The sequence below is a fragment of the Salvelinus fontinalis genome, chromosome 3, assembly GCF_029448725.1.
Source record: "Salvelinus fontinalis isolate EN_2023a chromosome 3, ASM2944872v1, whole genome shotgun sequence".
In the NCBI taxonomy this organism is placed as follows: domain Eukaryota; kingdom Metazoa; phylum Chordata; class Actinopteri; order Salmoniformes; family Salmonidae; genus Salvelinus; species Salvelinus fontinalis.
The window spans coordinates 46052389-46078572 of NC_074667.1; the positions used below are offsets into that span (position 1 = coordinate 46052389).

Genomic DNA, 26184 nt, shown 5'->3' on the forward strand with positions numbered 1-26184 from the left:
TCCCCTCCCTCCACCTTCGAAACAAAACAAAAACAATGCCATAGAGAGGACAAGGGAGAGTATACTATGAGTTACCACATGAGCAGATTCAGATTTCACAGAGCTCATGGAGCAGAAATTTATGCAGGCTAAGCGAGCCAACAGACAATAGCCAGAAGCGATACTGTGTGAGTGGCACTCCTTTTGGGAATGGGTGCTGTCCACTCCTCTCCTTCACCTCTCTAGGCATGCTAGGAGTCAGCCACATAGAGTTGGGATGAGGGATGGCTGTAAGTGCATGTCCATGGACCTGGCTGTTCAGACTGGACTGTGGTGGAACACACGTGCGCTTGCTTCATCTCCTGCAGGGGGTTCCTCTTATGGGAATGCTGTGGGAGGAGGGACTGGGGTCAGACACTATCTTTACTACTACAGATCGCACACAAACATCCAAATACAGACATGGGTAACACATGGTCAGTAAGCTACATCTACTGAGTTGAACAACTACAGGTACCTGCTAATGGACATCCATGTAGTGGTCAATGGGGAGAGGCTAACAGTTCTGGACGCAGACACAGAAAGAAAATGACAAGGTTAACAAAGACCACAATTACTGAACAACAATGAAGAGGAAAAGTTTAGGACATTTGTACATTTATCAGCAGATTCATGAATGTAATAAGACTTAAGATTTCCTGGGGTAACAGTGTAAGAAATAATACATAAAAAACTGAATACTGCATAGTTTCCTAAGAACGTGAAGTAAGGCGACCATCTCTGTCGGCGCAACGTCAACTTACCAACATTATGCCAAGGAATACGACTTTCCCGTTGCAGATCCTCTGTTTGGACCACCACCCAGGACAATGGATCGGATCCCAGTAGGCGACCTAAAACAATGGTGCCGCGGAAGGGCCAGACGAAGCGGTCTTCTGGTCAGGCTTCGTAGACGGGCACATCGTTCACCGCTCCCGAGTATACTACTCGCCAATGTCCAGTCTCTTGACAACAAGGTAGACGAAATTCAAGCAAGGGTTGCCTTTCAGAGAGACATCAGAGATTGTAACATTCTCTGTTTCACGGAAACATGTCTCACTCGGGATATGTTATCAGAGTCGGTCCAGCCACCCGGTTTCTTTGCGCCGACAGAAACAAACATCTCTCTGGTAAGAAGAAGGGTGGGGGTGTATGCCTTATGATTAACAAGTTGTGGTGTGATCATAACAACATACATGAACTCAAGTCCTTTTGTTCAACTGACCTAGAATTCCTTACAGTCAAATGCCGACCGCATTATCTACCCAAGAAAATTCTATTCGATTATAATCACAGCCGTGTATATCCCCCGCTCAACGGCCCTGAAATAACTTCATTAGACTCTATGTAAACTGGAAACCACATATCCTGAGGCGGCATTTATTGCAGCTGGGGATTTTAACAAAGCTAATCTGAAAACAAGGCTCCCTAAATTTTATCAGCATATCGAATGCGCGACCCGGGCTGGCAGCATTCTGGATCATTGCTACTCTAACTTCCGTGACGCATACAAAGCCCTCCTTTTGGCAAATCTGACCACGTCATTTTGTTGCTCCCAGCCTATAGACATAAACTAAACAGGAAACGCCCGTGCTCAGGTCTGTTCAACGCTGGTCCGACCAATCTGATTCCACGCTTCAAGATTGCTTCGATCACGTTGTGGTGGCATATTTCTGCTTTACCAAATGAGAAGAGTTACAAACTACACACCAGTCAGAGTTACACTTAAACTACATCTTTAATAATAATAATAAGCTTTAGCATTTGACTTTCAACAATTCACTATTTCTAATGAACCGTTGAGAAGTGACTACAGAAAAATACAAAGATCTTTTATAGCCAAGATACACCCCTCTCAACTTACATGACGAATCACAGATCTTAGGAACTGTTCAAAGAAGAAATACTTTTTCTTGAGAAAGTAGTATCCCTTAGCCAGATAACATTCGCTATAAATTATCGTTCAGTTTGGTGCCTCAAACGAGGTTCTAATCTCGTTCCTGGTACTTCATAGTACAAAAACACCAACTCATCCAATGGCATATATCAATTATCAACTCTAGATACTCCCATCTCAAGTAAACCCCCTCTTGACCCCACTCCTGGACAAGCTCACTGAGGGGAGTGAGCCTCTAGGTCATACACTATCCCAGGATAAGTGTAAGATCAGAGAGGACATACAATGTTTCCAGACACTGCCATACACCTCCCCCCAATGGGAAAAGGAGGGAGTGACTGGCGCACAGACATTGTGGAGACAAGTAATTGGTTCCCCATTAATCACGCCATCCCTTCACATGGTTTAACCTGTTGAGGCTGGGGGCGCTGTTGTCACTATTTATGCTAATCGTGTAATTTTTGAAACGGCTTCCCACAAAATTCTTGATCGTACAATATGCATATTATTATTATTATTGGATAGAAAACAGTCTATAGTTTCTATAGGAGTTGAAATTTTGTCTCTAAGTGGAACAGAACCCATTCTACAGCAATTTCCCTGACATGGAGTCAGATTTCAGAAATGTTGGCCCCTGATCTGGAGTCAGTTAAAAGGCCACTGTTATTGCTATGAGTATACGGACACTGCTTACGTCTTCCCCTGGATGCCTTTACGTGATGACGATTTGAATGGGGTCGATTGCGCGTTCACAGGCACTATAAATTAAAAAACCCTGTAGCTAGCAACTCTTTTCTTGGTGCGTCATGCGCGTGGAGGACACCGACCCGCACCTGTTCCCAGCATTAGTGTTGGGAGTAATCTTTCTCCGGTTATGTTAAGACTCGTTATAGGAGTTAAAAACATCATAAGGTAGTTAATTTAAAGCGTTTTATAGCAATTTATATCCGTTTAGTGCGATTTTGGGACATTTATTTCTGAAACGCTGTGAATCGCTGGGCACGCTTCCAGTTCATCCCGAACGCAGTTGGCATTTCCACATGGCAAGAGGACAGCTTTCCACCAAAAGACGATTAGACCCAAGAAAGGATCCTTTGCCCAAGATACTGATGGAAGAACAGCTCAAAGTAGGAACAATTTATTATGATAAATCGTGTTTCTGTCGAAAAATGTTAGTGGCTTAGGACGCCATGTTTTTTGACGTAGCTTCGCTTGGCGCAAACTGTATTGAAAAGTAAGGATAAATTAAAAAATGTAATTCCGCAATTGTATTAAGAATTAAATTGTCTATCAATCCCTGTCCACCCTATATTTTTTAGTCACGTTTATGAGTATTTATGTATAAGAGTAGATCACTGTCTAAGTGGCGCAAGGACATTTTCTGACCAGCTGAGCTACATTTCACATTGTCTAACCATGATTTTGGTGGCTAAATATAAACGTTTTCGATCAAACTCTATATGGAATGTGTAATATGATGTTACAGGAGTGTCATCTGAAGAATTCTGAGAAGGTTAGTGAAAAAATTTATATATTTTTGGCGATGTTGACGTTATCGCTCACTTTGGCTAGAATCAATGCTGGGCTGCTATGTGCTATGCTAATATAACGATTTATTGTGTTTTCGCTGTAAGACACTTAGAAAATCTGAAATATTGTCTGTATTCACAGGATCTGTGTCTTTCGATTCGTGTATGCTGTGTATTTTTACGAAATGTTTGATGATTAGTAAGTAGGTAAACACGTTGCTCTGAGTAGTTTTTCTATTCCATTTGTGACGGTGGGTGCAATTGTAACCTATGCCATCTACCTGAAATATGCACTTTTTTCTAACAAAACCTATCCCATACCATAAATATGTTATCAGACTGTCATCTGATGAGTTTTTTTGTTGGTTAGGGGCTATAAATATCTTAGTTTAGCCGAATTGGTGATGGCTACTGGTGTTGGTGGACAAATAAAAGATGGTGGATTATGCTAATGTGTTTTTAGGTAATAGATGTACATCTTTACATATTGTGTCTTCCCTGTAAAACATTTTAAAAATCGGACAAGTTGACTGGATTCACAAGATCTGTGTCTTTCATTAGCTGTATTGGACTTTAATGTGTGAAAGTTAAATATTTTTAAAAAATATTTTTTTTGAATTTCGCGGCACTGGTTTTTCAGTGGGGGGGGGGGGGTGTGCCGCTAGCGGCACGCTGATCCTAGACAGGTTAACTCAATCGCTGTGGCTATGAGTGGTTGCGGGTAACTATACCTCACAGTGATCTGGTTAAGACCCCAATAGTCAATACGTGGGTGCAGACCCCCCTCCTTCTTCTTCACAAAAATGAAACTCGAGGAGGCGGGTGAAGTGGATGACCGACTGTACCGCTGATGCAGGGATTCGGAGACATATGTTTCCATAGCCACCGTATTAGCACCAACGGAAACCCCTGAACACCTCCCCGAGCACTCTCGCGACCACCCGTGAGAGCCCTCTGTGGCCAAGAAACAGTGGGATCATGACATGCTAACAAGGGTAGGCCTAGCACCACGGGAAACGCAGGAGGGTCAATAAGGAAGAGACTAATTCTCTCCTTGTGACCCCCCTGCGTCATCATGCCCAGAGGAGCGGTGGCCTCCCTGATCAACCCTGACCCTAATGGTCGACTATCTAAGGCGTGAACGGGGAAGGGCACAGCCACGGGAAAAATGGGGATCCCTAAACTATGGGCGAACAATCTATCTATAAAATTCTCAGCCACGCCTGAATCGACGAGTACCTTATGCTGGGAAGGCGGGGAAAACTCAGGAAAAGTGACATACACCAACATATGTGCGACAGAGCGCTCTGGTTGAGAATGGTGCCGGCTCACCTGGGGTGACGCCAGAGTGCCCTGCCTGCTGCCTCGATACCCAGAGGAACCAACCCGGCACCGACCGGCAGTGTGACCTCTGCGGTCACAGATGGTGCTCGAGCTGGAACCCCCTCCGGTCTCCCTGCGCACCGCCTCTTCCAGCTCCATGGGTATCGGAGAGGGGATGGGGAGGATAGAACCAACAGACCCCGATCTGAACGTCCGCGGGTAGCCAGCAGGTTATCCAGCCAGATGGACAGGTCCACCAGCTGGTCGAACGTGAGGGTAGTGTCTCTGCAGGCCAACTCCCGACAGACGTTCTCGCGCAGACTGCAGCAATAATGGTCGATCAGGGCCCTGTTGTTCCATCCCGTGCCGGCAGCTAGGGTCCGAAACTCCAGGGCGAACTCCTGGGCGCTCCTCGTCCCCTGCCTCAGATGGAAGAGGCGTTCACCCGTCGCTCTACCCTCGGGTGGGTGGTCAAAGACTGCCCGGAAGCGGCGGGGGAACTCCTCAAACTGGTCAAACGCCGCATCTCCCTCTCTCCACACGGCGTTGGCCCACTCCAGGGCTTTCCCGGTGAGGCACAAGATGAGGGCGGACACCCTCTCACGGCCCGAAGGAGCCGGGTGGACGGTTGCCAGGTGTAAGTCCAGCTGCAAGAGGAACCCCTGGCAGTTCGCAGCCGTCCCATCGTATTCCTGGGGAAGGGAGAAACAAATCCCACTGGGACCAGGAGAAGGAGGGGCGCGTAGTGGAGACCCCGGCTGTGCTGGTGGAGGCTCTGGGAGAACTCCCCATATCTCCCAGTGGTCCATTGACTGGACAACGCGGTCCATGTCGGTGGCAAGATGGTGGAGCATTGCTGCGTGCTCCCGGACGCGCTCCTCCACTCCTATACCCGGGGTACCTGCTCCTGCTGACTCTGGATCGGTGATAGGTAGAAGACCGGTGATGTCGTCCGCTGAACGTCGCCCGAACAAGAAGAGGGACCGCCCTCGGAGGAAGTCGTGACAATCCAGAGAATGCCAGACTTTGATGACAATCAAATTTGCCATTAATGGACCGCCGCGATGTCTTGTCTGCTACTGCATAAATTATGTAATATGCAAGGGAGATATGTATACCGTAGCTAAGAAAGTAATACTAAGTGCATGTTGTGTAGTAAGCTGTTAGTAGCCCATGTGCCTCACCCTAATAATTTGGTTCACCAAAGCGTTATTGTACACACATCGTTCGTGGCCGGTGTGTGTTTGTTTTGTACAGCTTTGACAGTGCTACTGATAGTAGTGGTGGTGCTTGGATTGCACGTGTAAATTCAGCATACACATTATTATATAATAGAATTGTGTTATTTGAGGTGTCAAATTAAAAGCTTATTTAGCGCATCAGATAGTGTTATATGACGTGTATCTTTGACACACAAAGAACCAAACAGCGTTTATTGTGCCCCACCCTAATAATTTGGTCTATTTTCACCTCTCAATTTCGCCTAGTGTTCTAACTTGTTTGTGCACATGTAGCCTATAACCTGTTTTAGAGAAACATAATCATTGAATATTGTAAGAGCTTTCATTGTCTTTTTATATGCCCCCTTTATTTATCCTATGTTTCTGACTTGTTGTACAGGGAGCAGAGGTGGGACCAAGTCATTGTTTTACAAGTCACAAGTAAGTCTCAAGTCTTAGCACTCAAGTCCCAAGTCAAGACCGTCAAGTATCAAGTCAAGTCTTTCTAAACTTTGAGTTTCGAGTCCTAAACAAGTCATAATGTGCTCTTCACCAAATGTAATGCCATTTCATATTTTTAACAAGAGTAATGGTATATTACATTTACGCAAATCATGAATGCTTTTAAAAATATCTATATCTCACACACACACTCTCTCTATGTGGTTACAGTAGGCTACGTATGTCAATGGTTTTAGCGCTCTCCTGGGCTACGGCAGTTTGGGAGCAACAATCTGCCATTTGTGGTCATCTGGAGGAATTTATGGAAGAGGTGAGAAAGGCATTTGAGTCTCCAGTTTCTAGAGAGAAAGGCGGCCATTAAACTGCTTGACCTACGTCAGAACTCCCGCAGTGTGGCAGACTACGCGGTTGATTTTCGCACGTTGGTCGCCGAGAGTGCCTGGATTCCGGAGTCTCTGTTCGATACTTTTCTGCACGGATTATCTGAGGATGTAAAGGATGAGCTAGCTGCTCGGGAATTGCTGGTGGACCGCGACTCCCTTATCGCCCTAACCATCAAAATCAATGGACGCCTAAGAGAACGTAGGAGTGAGAAGAGGTCTGGTCTCGGACACACTCGTGCACCCGCTATGGCTCGTTCACTTTCGAGGGAATCCGGAAGTTTCCGAAGACAGCTTTTCCGAGAGGATTTGAAGCCCGAGCCCTCGCGTGAATCTACGATGGGTGAGTTGGATACTCCTGAGCATATGCAGTTGGGAAGAGGTTATCAGTTGGGGAATGCTCACGGAGGATGAACAGTAACTGTTGTTTGTACTGTGGAGGGGCAGGGCATTTTATAGCTACCTGCCCTATTAGGAAACCCTGTCTCTAGTGGGTACCAGCACTATGGAGTCAGACTGGGAGTTCCCTAATTCCCATCACCCGCACACCCTTTTTTGTGCTTGTGCTGTGGGGAGACCAATCTAAGTCTCTCCGAGTGCTCATTGACTCTGGGGCTGATGTATGTCTTACGGATGCCACTATTGCTTCGGAGCTTGGTATTCCCACTCAACCTCTCTCTCTTCCCATGGATGCTAGGGCACTGGATGGCCGCTCTATAGGGGAAGTCACCATAGTACTGTGCCCGTTCAATTACGTGTTTCTGGTAACCACAGTGAGACTATACAGTTCCTCCTCAATGCATCTCCCCATGTTCCAGTCGTTTTGGGATTTTCCTGGCTACAAAAGCACAATCCGGTGATTGACTGGACCACAAGCTCCATCCTGGGTTGGAGCCCATTTTGCCATTCCCACTGCCTTTAAGCAGCACAGCCTTCCCCAAGTCGTCTTCCTCAGGATGTTAGCAAGACTGTGGATGTCTCAGCTATTCCTACTGAATAACATGATCTCCTGGAAGTGTTCAGTAAGGCACACGCTACTTCCCTTCCCCCGCACCGTCCTTATGACTGTGTCATTGATCTTCTCCCAGGCACTACACCACCTCGAGGTCGGTTGTATTCTCTGTCTGGGCCAGAGACCAAAGCTATGGAGGACTACATAGAGGAGTCTCTGGCCACTGGGGCCGTCCGTCCGTCTGCATCTCCTGCTGGCGCAGGGTTTTTCTTTGTGGAAAAGAAGGACAATACCCTGCGTCTGTGCATTGACTACCGGGGACATAACGACATTACGGTTAAAATATTGTTATCCCCTACCTCTCCTCTCCTCGGTGTTTGAACCTCTCCAGGGAGCCACCATGTTTTCCAAGTTGGACCTTCGGAATGCCTACCACCTGGTTCGGATACGCGAGGGGGATGAGTGGAAGACAGCCTTCAACACAGCCAGTGGACATTATGAGTACCAGGTCATGCCATTTGGACTCACCAAATTTTCACTTTTTTCCAGGCTTTGGTCAATGATTCTTTGGGACATGTTAAACCGGTTAGTGTTCGTGTACCTTGACAACATCCTGTTCTTTTCCCGATCTGTACAAGAACATGTTCTTCAGGTCAGACAGGTCCATCAGCGCCTCCTGGAGAACAAACTTTTCGTGAAAGCCGAGAAGTGTGAGTTCCACCATTCCACAATCACCTTTCTGGGACATGTCATTGCTGAGGGCAATGTTCAGATGGATCCTGGAAAGGTGAAACAGTGGTAGATTGGCCTCAACTAACGTCCAGGGTACAGTTGTAACGGTTTCTTGGTTTTGCAAACTTATACCGTCTTTTCATTCGGGACTACAACACCCTGGCATCCCCCTTCTCGGCACTCACCTTGCCCAAGGTACCGTTTAAATGGTTCCCAGCTGTCGACAAAGCCTTTGTGGACCTGAAGCATCGGTTCACAACAGCTCCCATTCTCATCTATCCGGACCGCTCGCACCAATTATTTTTATCCCCTTTTCCCCCCAATTTCGTGGTATCCAATTGTTAGTAGTTACTGTCTTGTCTCATCGCTACAACTCCCGTATGGGCTCGGGAGAGACAAAGGTCGAGAGTCATGCGTTGTCCGAAACACACCGCAACCAAGCCGCACTGCATCTTAACACAGCGCGCATCCAAGCCGGAAGCTAGCCGCACCAATGTGTCGGAGGAAACACCGTACACCTAGCGACCTGGTCAGCGTGCACTGCGCCCGGCCCGCCACAGGGGTCGCTAGTGCGCGATGAGACAAGGATATCCCTACCGGCCAAACCCTCCATAACCTGGACGACGCTAGGCCAATTGTGCGTCGCCCCATGGAACTCCCGGTCGCGGCCTGCTGCAACAAAGCCTGGGCTCGAACCCAGAGTCTCTGGTGGCACAGCTAGCACTGCGATGCAGTGCCTTAGACAACTGTGCCACCCAGGAGGCCTCCCTCGCGCCAATTTGTGGTGGAAGTTGATGCTTCAGATGTTGAAGTGGGGGCCATCCTGTCACAGCGATCTGCCCAGGACCTAAAGCTTCATCCCTGTGCCTTCCTGTCCCATCATCTCAATCCTGCAGAGAGGAACAACGGTGTAGGCAATCGAGAACGCCTGGCAGTTAAGATGGCGTTGGAAGAGTGGAGGCACTGGCTGGAAGAAGCAGAACAGACATTCTTGGTCTGGACCGACCATAAAACTTGAAATACTGTACAGCCAAGCGCCTCAACTCCAGGCAGGCCCGGTGGGCCCTCTTGTTTACCAGATTCAACTTCACCGTTTCCTACCGCCCAGGGTAAAAATAAAATGAAACCTGAAGCTCTCTCCCGCCTATACAGTTCCTCTGCCACACCCTCGACCTCCGAAACCATTCTCCCTACCTCATGTCTTGCTGCCACTGTGGATTGGGTTATTGAGAACCTGGTTTGCGAGGCGCAATGCTCCCAGCCTGGACCTGAAGGGGGCCCGGCTAACCGGCTGTTTGTCCCTAACCCATTCCGGTCCCGGGTACTGGAATGGGCTCATTCCTCCAGGCTGACCTGTCATCCAGGGTCCCGTCGTACACTAGCCTTCCTCCGACAACATTTCTGGTGGCCCACAATGGTTCCTGACGTCTCTGCCTTCGTCGCCGTATGCACAGTGTGTTCTCAGAACAAGACTCTACGGCAAGCTCCTTCTGGCCTCTTTCAGCCAGTCCCTCATCGTCCCTAGTCTCACAAATCTCTGGACTTTGTCACTGGGCTCCCTCCGTCTGATGGCAACACCCTACTTTCCATGTGTCCAGAATTAAGTCCGTGTCTCACTGTCCTTTGTCTTCTGTTTCCAGGACCATCCCGCCCCCCCGGGTAATCGATAGCAGCCAGCGTATACGGTGAGACACCTCCTGAAGGTTCGACCACGGGGCAGGAGTTTCCAGTGCCTGGTTGACTGGGAGGGTTATGGCCCGGAGGAGAGGTGCTGGGTTCCTGCTAAAGACATCTTAGACCCAGCCCTCATCGCCGATTTCCGCCCAGGTACGACGCCAGGTGGCGTCCCGGGGGGGGGGTACTGTCACGCCCTGATCTGTTTCAGCTGTTCCTGAGATTGTCTCCATCCCCTCTAGGTGTTGCTGATCTTCCCCAGTGTATTTATCCCTGTGTTTCCTGTCTCTCTGTGACAGCTTGTCTTGTATGTTTTTTCCAAGTCAACCAGCGTTTTTTCCAAGTCAACCAGTGAAACAACTCACATGGAGAGCTGATCTGGCGGGTGGCACCAGTACTGCTCACACTATCCTCTACCCAGGAGACATACGCAAATGAGTCCCTCTTGTGTGGTGTTCCAGAAAAGGACAGGCCTGCAACAAACAAAAGCACAACAGAAATTGTCAGGATCTTTAGCTTTTTGTTCATGTGAGGGTGTGCTGTATGCTAGTGATTGAGGGTTGAAAAAGAGGGGTACCAGTCCTGTGTCGTACTCCTTGTTGCCCTCGTTATTGTGTTCCTCCACCACGCCGGCAAAGCTGCTGCCATTGGACAAGGAGCGGGACAGGTCCTGGGCCTCAGGGATAGACAGGGCCCTGCAACACATGGCCAAACTACACACCTGGGTCACTCTGAAGAGGGCACGACAAAGCATATTCCCCCTCAGGAAACTAAAAAGATTTGGCATGGGTCCTGAGATCCTCAAAAGGTTCTACAGCTGCAACATCAAGAGCATCCTGACTGGTTGCATCACTGCCTGGTACGGCAATTGCTCGGCCTCTGACCGCAAGGCACTACAGAGGGTAGAGCGTACGGCCCAGTACATCACTGGGGCTTAACTGCCTGCCATCCAGGACCTCTACACCAGGCGGTGTCAGAGGAAGGCCCTACAAATTGTATAAGACCCCAGCCACCCCTGTATAGACTGTTCTCTCTTCTACCGTATGGCAAGCAGTACCGGAGTGCCAAGTCGAGGATAAAAAGACTTCTCAACAGTTTTTACCCCCATGCCATAAGACTCCTGAACAGGTAATCAAATGGCTACCCGGACTATTTGCATTGTGTGCCCCCCTCAACCCCTCTTTTTACGCTGCTGCTACTCTCTGTTTATCATATATGCATAGTCACTTTAACTATACATTCATGTACATACTACCTCAATTGGGCCGACTAACCAGTGCTCCCGCACATTGGCTAACCGGGCTATCTGCACTGTGTCCCACCCACCACCCGCCAACCCCTCGTTTACGCTACTGCTACTCTCTGTTCATCATATATGCATAGTCACTTTAACCATATCTACAAGTCCATACTACCTCAATCAGCCTGACTAACCGGTGTCTGTATGTAGCTTCGCTCCTTTTATAGCCTCGCTACTGTATATAGCCTGTCTTTTTACTGTTGTTTTATTTCTTTACCTTCCTATTGTTCACCTAATACCTTTTTTGCACTATTGGTTAGAGCCTGTAAGTAAGCATTTCACTGTAACACCTGTTCTATTCGGCGAACCTGACAAATAAACTTTGATTTGACCACTCTAATATGCACACACACACACACACACACACACACACACACACACACACACTGCTAACCTTGTGGGGACATACAATTCAGTCCCATTCAAAATCCTATTTTCCCTAACCCCTAACCCTAAACCTAACCCATACTCTTACCCTAACCCAAAATCCTAAACTTTATCCTAACCCTAAACCTAACCCTAGCTCCTAACCCTAACCGTACAACTAACCCTAGCTCCTAACCTAAATATTTAACTTAATTCTAACCCTAACACTAATTCTAACCTTAACCCTAAACCCCCTAGCAATAGCATTTGACTAACAAAATGTCCCCAGCTGGTCAATTTTTACTTTGTTTACTATTCTTGTAGGGACTTCTGGTCCCCACAAGAATAGTTAAACATGTCCACACACACACACACACACACACACACACACACACACACACACACACACACACACACACATACACACACACACTACACACACACTACACACACTACACACACTACACACACTACACACACATACTATACACATACTATACACATGTTCTTCGGCATGGGCTTGACAGCACTATTAAATGCTGTCTGTTCAACTGTTCTTTGTTGTGGGCATCTCTGGTGAGCTCTGATTGCACGAGTTCTCTGATTTGGGGTCCTGGGAGATGTGTCCACTGTCTGGAGTCTTCTGTGTGCTGGGGGACACTTCCCGACTGAGGTAGGAGGGGATAGAGAGGTATCAGGATGGGTTCATAGACATTACTGCTAATCAGTGGAGTTTCCTCAGAGGAGGAAGTGGAGGACCATCCTCCTCAGGGAATTTCATTTAATAAAAATTGTAAAACATTGAAAAAGTTATCGTTTTTAGATTAAACTATACTAAATATTTTCACGACACCAAATAATTGATTAAAACACACTGTTTTGCAATGGATCTACAGTAGCTTTAACAGCACTCTGTAAGGTAGCACCATGGTGTAGCCGGAGGACTGATAGCTTCCATCCTCCTCTTGGTACACTGACTTCGATACAAAACCTAGGAGGCTGTTCATTCTCAGCCGCTTCCATAGACGTACACAGTAATTATGACAACTTCCAGAGCATGTCCTTCAACCTATCAGAGCTCTTGCAGCATGATCTGACATGTTGTCCAACCAATCAAAGGATCAGACAATTAATCTAGTACTGAAAGCATAAGCTACAGCTAGCTACCACTGCAGTGCATAAAATGTGGTGAGTAGTTGACTCAAAAAGACAGAAAGACAATAGTTGAACAGTTTGAACAAATTTATTTCTTCAAAAATGAAGGAGAAGCAAGAGAGAGAGAGAAAGAGAGATTTAGCCTTTTTTTCAATTTCAGTTTTACTTAATAAGCTAGCAAATGCAGCTGGCTAGTTTAGTTACTCAAACAACAGGCTCAAACAAAGGGATGCTCTGTTAGCTAGCTGGCTATGACTATCCAACACAACACTGGAACTCTTCCAAGTCAAGGTAAGCTTTTGGTTTTATTAATTTATTGCCACCGGTTTAACTGCTTAATGACTACACACTGTAACGTTACTGCATGATTGTAGCAGGTTTACTAACGCATTAGTTCTATTTCCTATGTTGACTATGACGTTACTTTGGCTAATATGGGGACAACGATGTAGACTGTGTGTAGCGGTAATGACATTGTTTGGCTTGGAAAGTTTTTTTTCGCATTGGTCACATACAGCTGATGTGTTGTTCATTGATGTCCACAAACAAAGGGAAAAAGTGAGACGAGGAGAGTGCATAGAGCCGAGAAGGAATACAACGTGGCTGCTATGAATACTATGTTCCTCTAGCATGACTTATAAAGTAAAAGACAGAGGCTACTGTAGGGCTATAATACACAACTTGGTCTGTTTTACATTCAGTGAAAACATGAACTCCATTCAAATAGGCATTTGTTGATTGGCATTTGTTGAATGTCATTGAGATTCTGCAGCACAATGACTCAAATGCCTTACGTATTTTATACTTGCTATCTACAACACGTTATGGGTGAACTAAAATGTCGTGACAGTGGCTTGTTGGTGAAAGACTTTGAGTATGTTGTATGAGTGAAAGAGAGGAATTGAGACACAAAGGAAGGTAATAAACCAGTAATTATTCTTACAGACGTTTCTATTTTTGTGACGAATACTCTTCATAAAATCTTTTTACATAAATTATAGCTTTCTTACAACCCAGTGGTTTTACACCGCACTTGAGTAGTAGAAAATGATTGCTTTTTAAATGGCTATAAAAAATATTGGTTTCAGCAGAAAGCAACGGTAATTGAATCTTGCAAAGAAACATAGAACCACAAAAGTAAGCAAATGAAATAGCTGAAGAATTAACACACATTAGAAGGGAGATTAGATACATGAACCTCTTCTATTGTTCCTATCTCTATGGCACTGCCGCGACGTCCATGACACCTACTGGGATTTTCCCTGGGACAAGTAATGACTGAACCACACAGGGGAGGAGGAAGCAGAGAAAGAGAAAGGGATAAAGAGAAAGAGGATGAGAGTAGAAGATACAATAATACAACATTTGAACAGCATGGTACAAATTAGAATGTGAGCTCACAGTACACCATACGATACAGAAGACAGGAGACATATGAGCACATATTTAAAGGCCATTCACATTGAAAGCTGCAACTGCAAACACAAAAGCACAAACAACATTGTCACCATTACGGACATAAACTTTAACACTACATTTATGTCAGCCAAGAATACCTATATACGTTGAACAAAAATATGAACGCAACATGTAAAGTGTTGGTCCCATGTTTCATGAGCTGAAATAATAGATCTCAGAAATGTTCCGTATGCACAAAAGATTATTTCTCTCTAAATTTGAGCATACATTTATTTTTCGGCCCAAATCAAGATAATCCATCCACCTGACAGGTGTGGGATATCAAGAAGCTAATTAAACAGCATGATCATTACACAGGTGCATCTTGTGCTGTGGACAATAAAAGGCCACTCTAAAATGTGCAGTTTTGTCACATAACAGAATGCCTCAGATGTCTCAAGTTTTGAGGGAGCGTGCAATTGGCTTGCTGATTGCAGGAATGTCCTCCAGAGAATTGAATATTTGTTTCTCTACCATAAGTTGCCTCCAACATTGTTTTAGAGAATCCGTCAGTACGTCCAAACGGCCTCACAACCACAGACCACGTGTATGGCGTTGTGTGGCTGAGCGGTTTGCTGATGTCAATGTTGTGAACAGAGTGCCCCATAGTGGCGGTGGGGTTATTGTACGGGCAGGCATAAGCTACGGACAATGAACACAATTGCGTTTTATCGATGGAAATGTTAATGCACAGATACTGTGACAAGATCCTGAGGCCCATTATCGTGCTACTCATGTTTCAGCATGATAATGCAGGTCCCCATGTCGCAAGGATCTGTACACAATTCGAGGAAGCTGAAAATGTCCCAGTTCTTCCATGGCCTGCATACTCACCAGACATGTCACCAATTGAGCATGTTTGGGATGTTCTGGATCGACGTGTACGACAGCGTGTTCCAGTTCCCTCCAATATCCAGGAACGTCGCACAGCCCTTGGAGAGGAGTGGGACAAAATTCCACAGGCCACAATCAACAGCCTGGTCAACTCTATGTGAAGGAAATGTGTTACGCTGCATGATACAAATGGTGTTCACACCAGATACTGACTGATTTTCTGATCAACGCCCCTACATGTTTGTTTTTGTATCTACCAACAGATGCGTATCTGTATTCCCAGTCATGCGAAATCGATAGATTAGGGTCTAATGAATTTATTTATTAAATGTAATGATTTTCTTATGAACTGTAACTCAGTAAAGTCTTTGAAATTGTAGCATGTTGCATTTATAAAGTCTATTACAGAAACAATTTGTGATTACTAATTGTAAATATGAAACATCTCTCTACAAGCACTTTTCATAAAACAGTGGCGGTCATGTGATGCATATTGAAAGGCCTATAACCCATTCAGTGATTGGAGACTGAAAAAGACAGGACCTATTTCCCTGTACTGTGATTATAGGCCTCTGCAGCTTAGCTTCCTGCTCCCTAACATGTGTTGACTCACTGATCACCAGTTTCCATGTTATTCTGCACACCATTGTCAACATGGGGGAATTGTTTTACACAGGAGGACCACATGACACCTGTTGATGAATGACATTTACTGCAGGGCAAAGTACTGTCAAAAAATAGCACAGATCATATTGATTGTATGAATAAAACATTAAGGCAAATATTTATTTTCAGGGCTTTATGGATATTTCCTCTCTTATTAGATGCTGAATTGCTTTATAGTCTGTCGCTCCCTGATCTGTTTCACCTGGCTTTGTGTTTGTCTCCACGCCCCTCCAGGTGTCGCCCATCTTCCCCATTATCCCCTGTCTATTTATACCTGTGTTCTCTGTTTGTCTGTTGCCAGTTCGTCTTGTTTGTCAAGCTTACCAGCTTTTGTCCTGTCAGCTCCTGTCTTTTCCCAGACTCTCTTTTTCTCGCCTTCCTGTTTTTGACCCTTGCCTGTCCTGAACCCGTCTGCCTGACCACTCCGCCTGCTTCTGACCCTGAGCCTGCCTGCCATCCTGTACCTTTGCCCCTATCTGGATTTCTGACCTCTGCCTGACCTGACCCCAAACCTGCCTGCCGTCCTCTACCTTTGCCTCTGTTGTTGTAATAAACATTGTGACTTCGACACGATCTGCATCTGGGTCTTACCTTATCCTGATATAGTCGTGTATTATGGAGTTTTACACATGATAACAATCAACCATTTGTTTCAAGCTCTGAAGAAATAAGGAAGATTTGGTATTGTCATAGAGGCTTTATCTATTCAATAATCTCATAAAAAATTAAGTGAGAGACTCAGGACTGATCACCTGACAAGGCATATGTAATGCTCAAACAAGCCCTTTTATACAGTGGTAGAATTATGCTGAGCAGGGTTCTTGTGTTGCATGGTTGGTCTGGCTCTTGGGCAGTAGGTACTCTGAAGCTTGTTATTGACATTCAATAATGAACTCAACACAGGCTCAACACCAGGTCAGCCTCAGCTTTAGACTGCTAGTTGTTTTCCTTCCTCTTCCTCTCAACACATTGTGTCTGTTCATCTTTGCCTTTATGTCGTTGGTGTCACAGTGAATCTCTGATCGTCTTAGCCTACAAGGGTATCTCCTGTGGCTTTACGTGTGTCTGTCTGTCCACATAGCTCAGCCCTGCTGCTCATTCATCGCTTGAGAATAAGAGTCTCATTGGGATGGTTCTCCCAGGGGGGCAGGTGAGGTAGCTGAGGTCATTCAAAGCAGCAGGAGAAAGCATCAAGTCTCCAAACTGTGTCCTCAAATGAGAAACTACATGTTGCCCCACGTTTATCTTCATGGAAGTGACAACTTTTCATGAGAAATATCCCCTTCAGGTCAAAGCAGACAGATTCACTGAGCACACCAACAGGAGAAAAGAATAACAGTTTTGTTCATGGTGGCTAGCCCCTGGGGATTTTTCCCCCTCAGATTTTACAAACCGGTACTGATTACCCAGTGATGTTTCTTGATTGAAATGAAGTAGATATACTATACATCCAATCTAGCTACTGACAGACATAATGACAGACAGGACAGGGCCTGAGAGCTAGTTACCTGCTGAGAGTCTCCCTCTGTGTATGGCAGCTTGGTGGACACGTGGAACATGATTTCCTTGTTGTGAAAGTTAGTGTAGACAGACTCTGTTCCTGTCTGGCCGTGGGTGACGTCCAGTCCTCCTCTGAACCTGCAGAACCAGAGTGTGAACCAGACCGTTACATCACCAACAGCAGTAGCACAGGTCGTCTCAGACTCAGTGCAACCAGCCAGCGCATCCACACCACTCTTTCTCATCCATCATAGAGTGAATGCCAAGGGCAGTTATCCCCTTCTACTCAATCATGATGTCCGTATCACTCAGAATATTATATTGCTCTAAATCGAGAGAATCAGAGCAGATCTACCATAATAAACGAGGCTTTAAACGTCTGAAGTGTCATCATTCAGGGAGACATGTCAAAGTCAATTGTAATCGAGAGACATGATCAGTCTTTCATCTGCCATGTCAATACCATTTTAAGGCCACCCTTACCCTTTAAAGTCATGGAGCTCAATCGTGTCCCCCAGAAACTTCAAGAACTCCATAAAAGCAGGACTCTCGTCGCTGTTCTCAAATAGCTCCTCCTCTGTGGTCTGCAGGGAGAAACACAAGGCTGTGAAGAGGAAGTATTACATCTGAGCTCAACAAGAAATCAATCAGGGTTCCTCTGGAGGAAGGACAGCAAATCCTCTTAGTTTGGGAAGGAGGGAGAAGCTCACACACCTAAACTCTCCTGAGAATGGCTAAGCTGGCGTCCTATGATGACCAGGAAGTAGCACAGTCATAATAATACTCCAAATACAGGACAGGACCAACTGTTATAAATGTATATGACTTTATATGATTTTACCACCACAGGCTATATAAACACTTACCTGGCCAAACTTCTGATAAATGACTCCAAACTTGAAATTGCTGCTGATGACATGCTCATCAACGGTAACAATGAGCCTCGAGGCCTTTACCAAATATAGGACAAAACACACATCACGACAAGAGGGACACCACAACAATACATAAAGAGAGACCTAAGACAACAACATAGCATGTGAGCAATACATGACAGCACAGCATGGTAGCAATACCACATGACAACAACATGGTAGCAACACAACATGGCAGCAGCACACAACATGTTACAAACATTATTGGGCACTGACAACAGCACAAAGACCTTCTTAGGGCTAGGCCCCTTTTTTCTCCACTTCCTTCCTGAATGACGTACCCAAAGTAAACTGCCTGTAGCTCAGGCCCTGAAGCCAAATGTTAAAATAATGTAGGAGAATATAAAACAATAGTTATGGTAGGAGAAAATCCAAAGAAAAAACAACCGGAAATGTTTTTATTTTATTTTATTTTATATTTTATTTTTGCATTTTCCAATTAAGAACATTCAAAACAAAAGTGAAAAGATATTAGACAACAATAGGACAAAGTGACAGTAACAGACGAGCGTAACAAAAAAATTATTATAATTATATATACAAACATACAATAAAAAAATATATAATGAGACATTGGATCATATGGTCACCTGCCGTAGGCTACATATTATACATTACGTGTGAAACATTATATGAGGATTATATAGAGATTCAATCAATGTGATGTGGGGGGAGATTCTCCATATAGTCAATAAAAGGTTGCCAAATTCTGTAAAATGTCTTTAACTTATTCCTCTAGCAGTAAGTGATTTTCTCCAGTGGGATACAACTATTAACTTCCGATAGCCACATTGCAACTGGCAGGGAGGAATCCAATTTCCATTTCAAGGCAATACATTTCTTGGCAATCACTAGCAATATTTCTGTTAGCTTTATAGTATGGCTTTGCCTAAGATTGGTGTTAGTAAAGTTGCCCAGTAGACAGACCTCCGGGTCTAAAGGGAATGCAACCCCGTGAATTGAGGATATAGTATCGCATACCCCCTGCCAGAAACCGTGTAGTTTTGAACACTGCCAAGTGGAATGGAGGAATGTTCCTTCATCTGAGCCACATCTAAACATAGGGAGGAGATATCAGGTTTGAACTTGTGCAGTCTAGATGGGGTGATATAGAGCTGATGGAGGAAAGTAAACTGGATCAGTCTGTATCTGGAGTTCAATGTGGATGTTACACCATCCCTGCATAGGTCACTTCATAGACCCTCATCAAGATCAATACCCAGATCTTTTCCCCATCTAAGTCGGGGTTTATCTAGCTCAGGCACTGTTAGTCCTGACATAAGAGCATCGTAAACACGGGAAACGGTCTTGAACAGTGGTTGGTCTTCGTGGCAGAGTTGTTCAATAGGTGACATCTTAGGTAGGTTCCATTGTCCCTTGAGAGTCACTCTAATAAAGTTTCGTAGTTGTAGGTAGCTAAAGAAGTCCCTGTTAGGCAAGTGGTATTTCTGTTTCAGCTGATCAAAAGACATAAGAACTCCCTCCTCGTAACAATGTTCCAGAAGAGTGATCCCCTTATCACACCATGGTCTAAAGTTACTATTCTGGGAAAACATAGGAATCAATCTATTGCTCCATAAAGGGGTTTTAGGGAAAGGAATCCCCCTCATCTGAACAGCTCATGCAGTTTGCACCATGCCAGGACAGAATGTATGATTAAAGGGTTGTCTGTGATGGTTTTTATAGATTTTCTGTCCCATTTGTAAAACAATTCTGCCCCAGTGTCATCATTTACCTCAAGCTTTTCAATGTTCAACCATGAGGGAGAGGGACCATTGTCAAACCTCTGAGCCAGAAACCTAGACTGTGCAGCACAGTAGTACATTCTAAAATTGGGGAGGTTTAAGCCCCCTTGACTGTAATCAAGGGTCAGTTTATCCAGGCCAACCCTAGCGGTTTTGCCATGCCAGATAAACCGTCTGGTCAGCTTGTCGAGAGAGGAAAAGAATGCTGCGGGAACAGGGATAGGGAGAGATTGAAACAGATATAGAAATCTGGGCAGGACATTCATTTTAATTACATTGTTCTACCGAGTAGGGTGAGAGGTAAGTCCATCCATTTACAAAGGTCACCCTCCACCTTTTGCAACAAACTGGCCAGATTGAGTTTATAGAGGTTGTTGAGATTACCATCCACCATTATGCCCAAATATGTGAAGCCCATAGGCGACCATCTAAAAGGAAACTTGTGCTTGATGGTATGATGGTCAAAGACAAACAACGGTAAGATTTCGCTTTTATCAAAATTGACCTTATATCCAGAGAAAGAACTATAACACTGTAGTAGGATCTGTAAGTGAGAGAGGGAGTGTTCTGGGTTTGTTAGAAATAAGATAAGGTCGTACGCAAAGAGTGATAATTTATGGGTATGGGGGCCAACCTCAAAGCCATGTATGTCAGGGCACGTTCTAACAGCCTCAGCCAACGGTTCGATGGCGAGGGAAAAGAGGTGGGGGCTAATTGGGCAACCTTGTCTGTTCTCCCTATAGAGAGGGAAAGAGGAGGAAGTAATCCCATTGGTAGCAATCCTAGCTTTAGGAGATTTGTAGAGTGATTTTATCAAATTTACAAACACGGTACCTAAACAAAACTTTTCCAAGACGCGAAAGAGTTATGGCCATTCAACCCTATCAAAGGCCTTTTCAGCGTCGAGGGAGACTGCGACACTAGGTATTTTTGTTTTTGTTAGCAAGGTGAATTATATCAAAGAACCTTCTGAGATTATTGGAGGACAATCTATTAATTATGAAGCCAGTCTGATCTGGGTTGACCAACAGGGGAAGACATGACTCCAGTCTCTTAGATAGCATCTTGGTGACCAGTTTACAATCTGTGTTAAGGGGAGAGATTGGTCTATAGGAAGCGCACTTTAGCGGGTTTTTCCCTTTCTTGTGGATTACAGTAATCACTGCTTGAGAGAAAGACTCTGGAAAGCAGTTGTCTTCCCTGGCTTTTTTAATTACCTCCATAAAGGTAGGAGACCAACAGCTCCCTAAATTCTTTATAGAACTCTGGAGGGAAGCCATCCTCCCCAGGAGATTTATTAGAAGGTAAGGATTTAATGGCCTCCAACAATTCAGGAACTGAGAAGTGGTCACTCAGGCGCTCGCTGTCTTCCCCTGACAGGCATGGGAGGTTGAGAGAGGAGAGAAAGTAGTCGATCTCTGATAGATCATCGCTTGATTGGGAAGTGTAGAGTTCTTCAGAGTATTTCTTAAAAGTATTATTCATTTCAGAAGGGTCGAAAGATATCTCATTAGTAAGAGTTTCTATAGCAATTGTCCTCTTACTTTCTTCTGCTTTCAGTTGCCATGCCAATACTTTGTGAGCTTTCTCTCCAAGCTCGTAATAACGCTGTTTTGATTTAGTGATGGCCCTCTCAGCTTGATATGTGTTCAGAATATTATATTTCAGTTTTTTATTTATCAAAAGCCTGTAGATTTTTAGTCAGGCCTCTCTGGTAGGTTTTCTCTAGCTCGGAGATTTCAGATTCAAGGGCACTCAGTTCCGCACCGTGTTTTCTCTTCAGCCCTTTAGTATAGGAAATGATCTGTCCCCTCAGATAGGCCTTCAATGTGTCCCAAAGAATGAAACTGTCAGGAGCGGAGGGTTTGTTTGTCAAAGTAAAAATATTGATCTGCTTTGATGAATGCACAAAATTCAGGTTGCTTTAGGAGTGTAGAATTTAGTCTCCATCTATATGCTCCATTTACCTTGGTAGGAATGGAGATTGATAATACCAGAGGAGAATGGTCACTAAGCAATCTGGGGAGATACTCGACATCTAACACTCTATGAAACAGTTGTGTCGATAGTAAAAAGTTATCTATGCGTGTGTGTGTCTTGTGTGGGTGTGAATAAAAAGCGTGGTCCCTATCCTGTGGGTGCAACTGTATCCAGATGTCTAGTAAATTGAGATCTTTCATGAATGACATGGTGAGCTTGCCGGCTTTGGTAAGAAGTGAGGGTTCATCAGAGGACCTATCAAGAACTGTATCTAAACAAAAATTAAAATCTCCTCCAACCAGTAGCCATCCTGGTGGTGCTTGAGCAACCTGAAGGAAGACATTCTGAATAAACATACGGTCATCGAAGTTAGGAGCATAAATATTCAATAGGGTCCAAGACTCTGAAAACATATGCCCCTGCACCAAAACAAACCTGCCAGAGGGATCAGAGATGGTGTTGTTGACGCAGAAGGGGATGTGTCTACTTATCAAAATTGCAGTTCCTCTTGCTTTGGAGTTAAACGAGGACGCAAAAACTTGTCCTACCCATTCCCTCTTCAATTTCTTGTGTTCACTGGCTGTAAGATGTGTTTATTGTAAAAACACAATATCAGCCTTTAATTTCTTAAGGTATGTATAGACTCTTTTCCTTTTAATCGGGCTGTTAAGACCTTTTACGTTGAATGTGACATATTTTTGTGGATTAAGCATAGGTTGGTTTTCAAATATGTAACTGAATGGAAATCTATCATATGTAGATAGTTAGGAAATCTTTCAAATTTGGTTTGAACACAGGAGTGACCTATGTGTCTCTTTAGGAAGGAAACAATAAACATAGAAAAAAGGAAAAAATAAATAAATAAAATCCCGCCCACCCCGATTGTCAGACTAAAACAACAATCCCAACAATCAAACATGAATACACTTGTAGAGATACGTTGCTGCTCGCTTTCCATCTTGCTCTTACTAGCTAAACCTTGGCGTAAACTAAAACCTGCGAGCTCTCTAAGTTGAAAACAAACGTTGTGAATAGACATTTATGGCTGAATATTTAATACTGCCCACGCTAAGGGCTGCTTGAGTCTCTTTTCAAAAGATTAACATAAATGAGGGGGAAAGCAGTGGGCCTAAGCCCACTTATTTGCTTTGCCCAGTGGATATGGACTAAACCAAAATATAATCTCCTGTAAATGTAATAGAACTCACCCCGGAAAGATACGGTTAGTTGAAAATGTACGAATCAAATATAGCGACCGGAAGATATCAGCAGTTCAGTCCGGATAAGAGAAAACAAACAAACTGCATCTTATCCCCCAGAGAGACCGTCCGAGCTCAGACGTTCAGTTCTTTGAGAAAAGTGTACACTTCTCCCGGTGTGTTGAAGAGATGGCTTCAGCCTTTGTACTGAACTTTCATCCGCGCAGGGTGGATGAGGTAGCCGGTGATGTTCTTCTCCTTCAGTGCTTTGGCCACAGGTCTGAACTGCTTGCGACGTCATCAATGGTGATGCCCCCTTTTGCTCTTGCAAGTTGCAGTATCTTCTCTCTGTCTTGGAAGCGGAGGAACCTGATCAGGGCGGCCCGTGGGGGCTCATCTGGCCGGGGTTTCGGCGCTGATGTTCTGTGGGCGCGTTCGATTTCCAGTGGCTTGGTTAAGTTGATTATGCCTAGGACATCCGGGATCCATTGAGTGAAGAAACGGACCGGGTCACGGCCCTCGCTGTCCTCTTTCAATCCCACCACACGGATATTACTACGTCTACTCTGGTTCTCCTTCTGATCTACCTTGTTTTTGAGGTAGGCATTATCCTTTTGCAGTTGTATCAAGACCTGGTCATGTCGAGCGATGGTATCTTCAACTGTGCTAATGCGCAACTCTGCCTCAGTCATTCTCAAAAGGAGATCATTCATGGAGGATTTCAGGTCGTTAATGGAAGAATGGAGTTCAGCTGATTTCTTATCAATTTTCATAGAAAGACCTTTGTTACCATCCTGAATTTCCCGGAGGAGAGTAGCCAGCATGTTGGCAGGCTCGGAAGAGACAGTCTGGAACTGTCGTCTGAGTTACGAGGGCTAATGCTAATCTTGCTAGCTGTAGCGTTATCGTTATCTTGGGAATCAACAACGTTTTGGTCGTCCTTCTTGCCTCTCGGTCGGAGGTCCATGGCTCTTTGGGAAGGTAAGTACTTGACAATTTATCAGCCGATGTTAGAATATTGTTTCAACTTTGTTATTTAGGTAATAATAGAATAACTTTGAAGAGCTCGGTTCGTCAACGTCTGCTCAGCTCCGCGGCATCACGTGCTCCTCGGAATTTTTTTGTTTTTGTGAGAAAATCCTCTTAGGAATGCAAGAGAAAGGTGACATTGAAAATTGGACGCAATTCCTATGGCTTCCACAGGGTGTCAGCAGTCTATGTTCAAGGTTTCAGGCTTGTAACTTCAAAAACGAATAAGAAATAACAGTTTTAGTAGAGGGACACAGCCTTGGAAATGTGTGTTTCCGCGTGCCTTGAAGACATTACGCACCTGATAAAATCGGTTTCCTATTGAACATTGTTACGGCTTTCACATTCCTCCTCGGACGAGGAGAGGCGAGAAGGATCGGACCAATACGCGGAGTGGTTAGTGTCCATAATTTATTAGCATCGAACTGAACACTATATGAAGCAAGATAACAAATAGAAAATCAAACCGACAAACAGTCCCGTGTGGCACAACGACTACACGAAAGACAAACACCCACAAAACACACGTGAAACCCAGGCTGCCTAAGTATGATTCTCAATCAGGGACAACGATTGACAGCTGTCTCTGATTGAGAATCATACCCGGCCGAACACAAACATCCCAACATAGAAAATCAAACATAGACAAACCCACCCAACTCACGCCCTGACCAACTAAATAAATACAAGAAAAAGGAAAACAGGTCAGGAACGTGACAAACATACTTCTTTCCGAAAGAAATATTCAAGTTCTATTACATTTTAGGGTATCTGAGTAGTAAATGAGAACGTATTTTGACTTGTTGAAACAAAGTCTATGGGTAGATTTTCGGATGCGTGTCTCTGCAAGTTGAACGAGTGGATTACTCAAATTGATGGCGCCAACTAAACTGACTTTTTAGGATATAAAGAAGGATTTTATCTAACAAAACGACGCTAAATGTTATAGCTGGGACCCTTTGGATGACAAATCAGAGGAAGATTTTCAAAAAATAAGTGAATATTTAATCGTTATATGTGAATGTATGAAACATGTGCAGATGGAAAAATGTTTTGATGTGGAGCACCGCCCTCAAACAATCACATTGCATCTGATTTGCTGTAATAGCTACTGTAAATCGGATAGTGCAGTTAGATTAACAAGAATTTAATCTTTCAGCCGATATAAGACACTTATATGTACCTAAATGTTTAAAATCCATAATTTTCATGATTATTTATTTGAATTGCGCGCCCTCCAGTTTCACCGGAAGTTGTCCCACTAGCGTGACACCGATCCTTAAGAAGAGACAACAATACATCACGCGAAGCAGCCACAACTGTCAGTCAGAGTGTCAATGATTGAGTCTTTGAATGAAGAGATGGAGATAAACTGTCCAGTTTGAGTGTTTTTTGCAGCTTGTTGCAGTTGCTAGCTGCAGTGAACTGAAAAGAGGAGTGACCCAGGGATGTGTGTGCTTTGGGGACCTTTAACTGAATGTGACTGGCAGTACGAACGTTGTATGTGGAGGATGAGGGCTGCAGTAGGTATCTCAGGTAGGGGGGAATGAGGCCTAAGAGGGTTTTATAAATAAGCATCAACCAGTGGGTCTTGAGACGGGTATACAGAGATGACCAGTTTACAGAGGAGTATAGAATGCAGTGATGTGTCCTACGAGGAGCATTGGTGGCAAATCTGATGGCCGAATAGTAAAGATCATCTAACCACTCAAGAGCAACCTTACCTATCGATCTATAAATTACATCTCCGTAATCTAGCATGGGTTAGCTGGTCATCTGAATCAGGGTTTGGCAGCTGGGGTGAAAGAGGAGCGATTACGATAGAGGAAA

The 26184-nt window shown here is 44.6% G+C and overlaps 1 protein-coding gene and 1 long non-coding RNA gene across 2 annotated transcripts in view; one reads left to right on the forward strand and one right to left on the reverse strand.

The window, feature by feature from the left end:
• Positions 1-10388: 10388 nt before the first annotated feature.
• On the reverse strand, positions 10389-25325 carry LOC129850859 (uncharacterized). Its single transcript, XR_008758874.1, has 4 exons — positions 17950-25325; positions 17475-17604; positions 10765-15398; positions 10389-10660 (listed from the first exon to the last, which is right to left on the reverse strand). It is a non-coding gene; the product is annotated as an uncharacterized LOC129850859 (long non-coding RNA).
• The window catches only part of LOC129850834 (protein-arginine deiminase type-2-like), a 50728-nt gene continuing 37755 nt past the window's right edge, over positions 13212-26184 (forward strand). The window contains exon 1 of the mRNA XM_055917047.1: positions 13212-13299. The gene's annotated coding sequence lies outside the window, so the exon portion shown is untranslated. The remainder of the gene's footprint in view (positions 13300-26184) is intronic.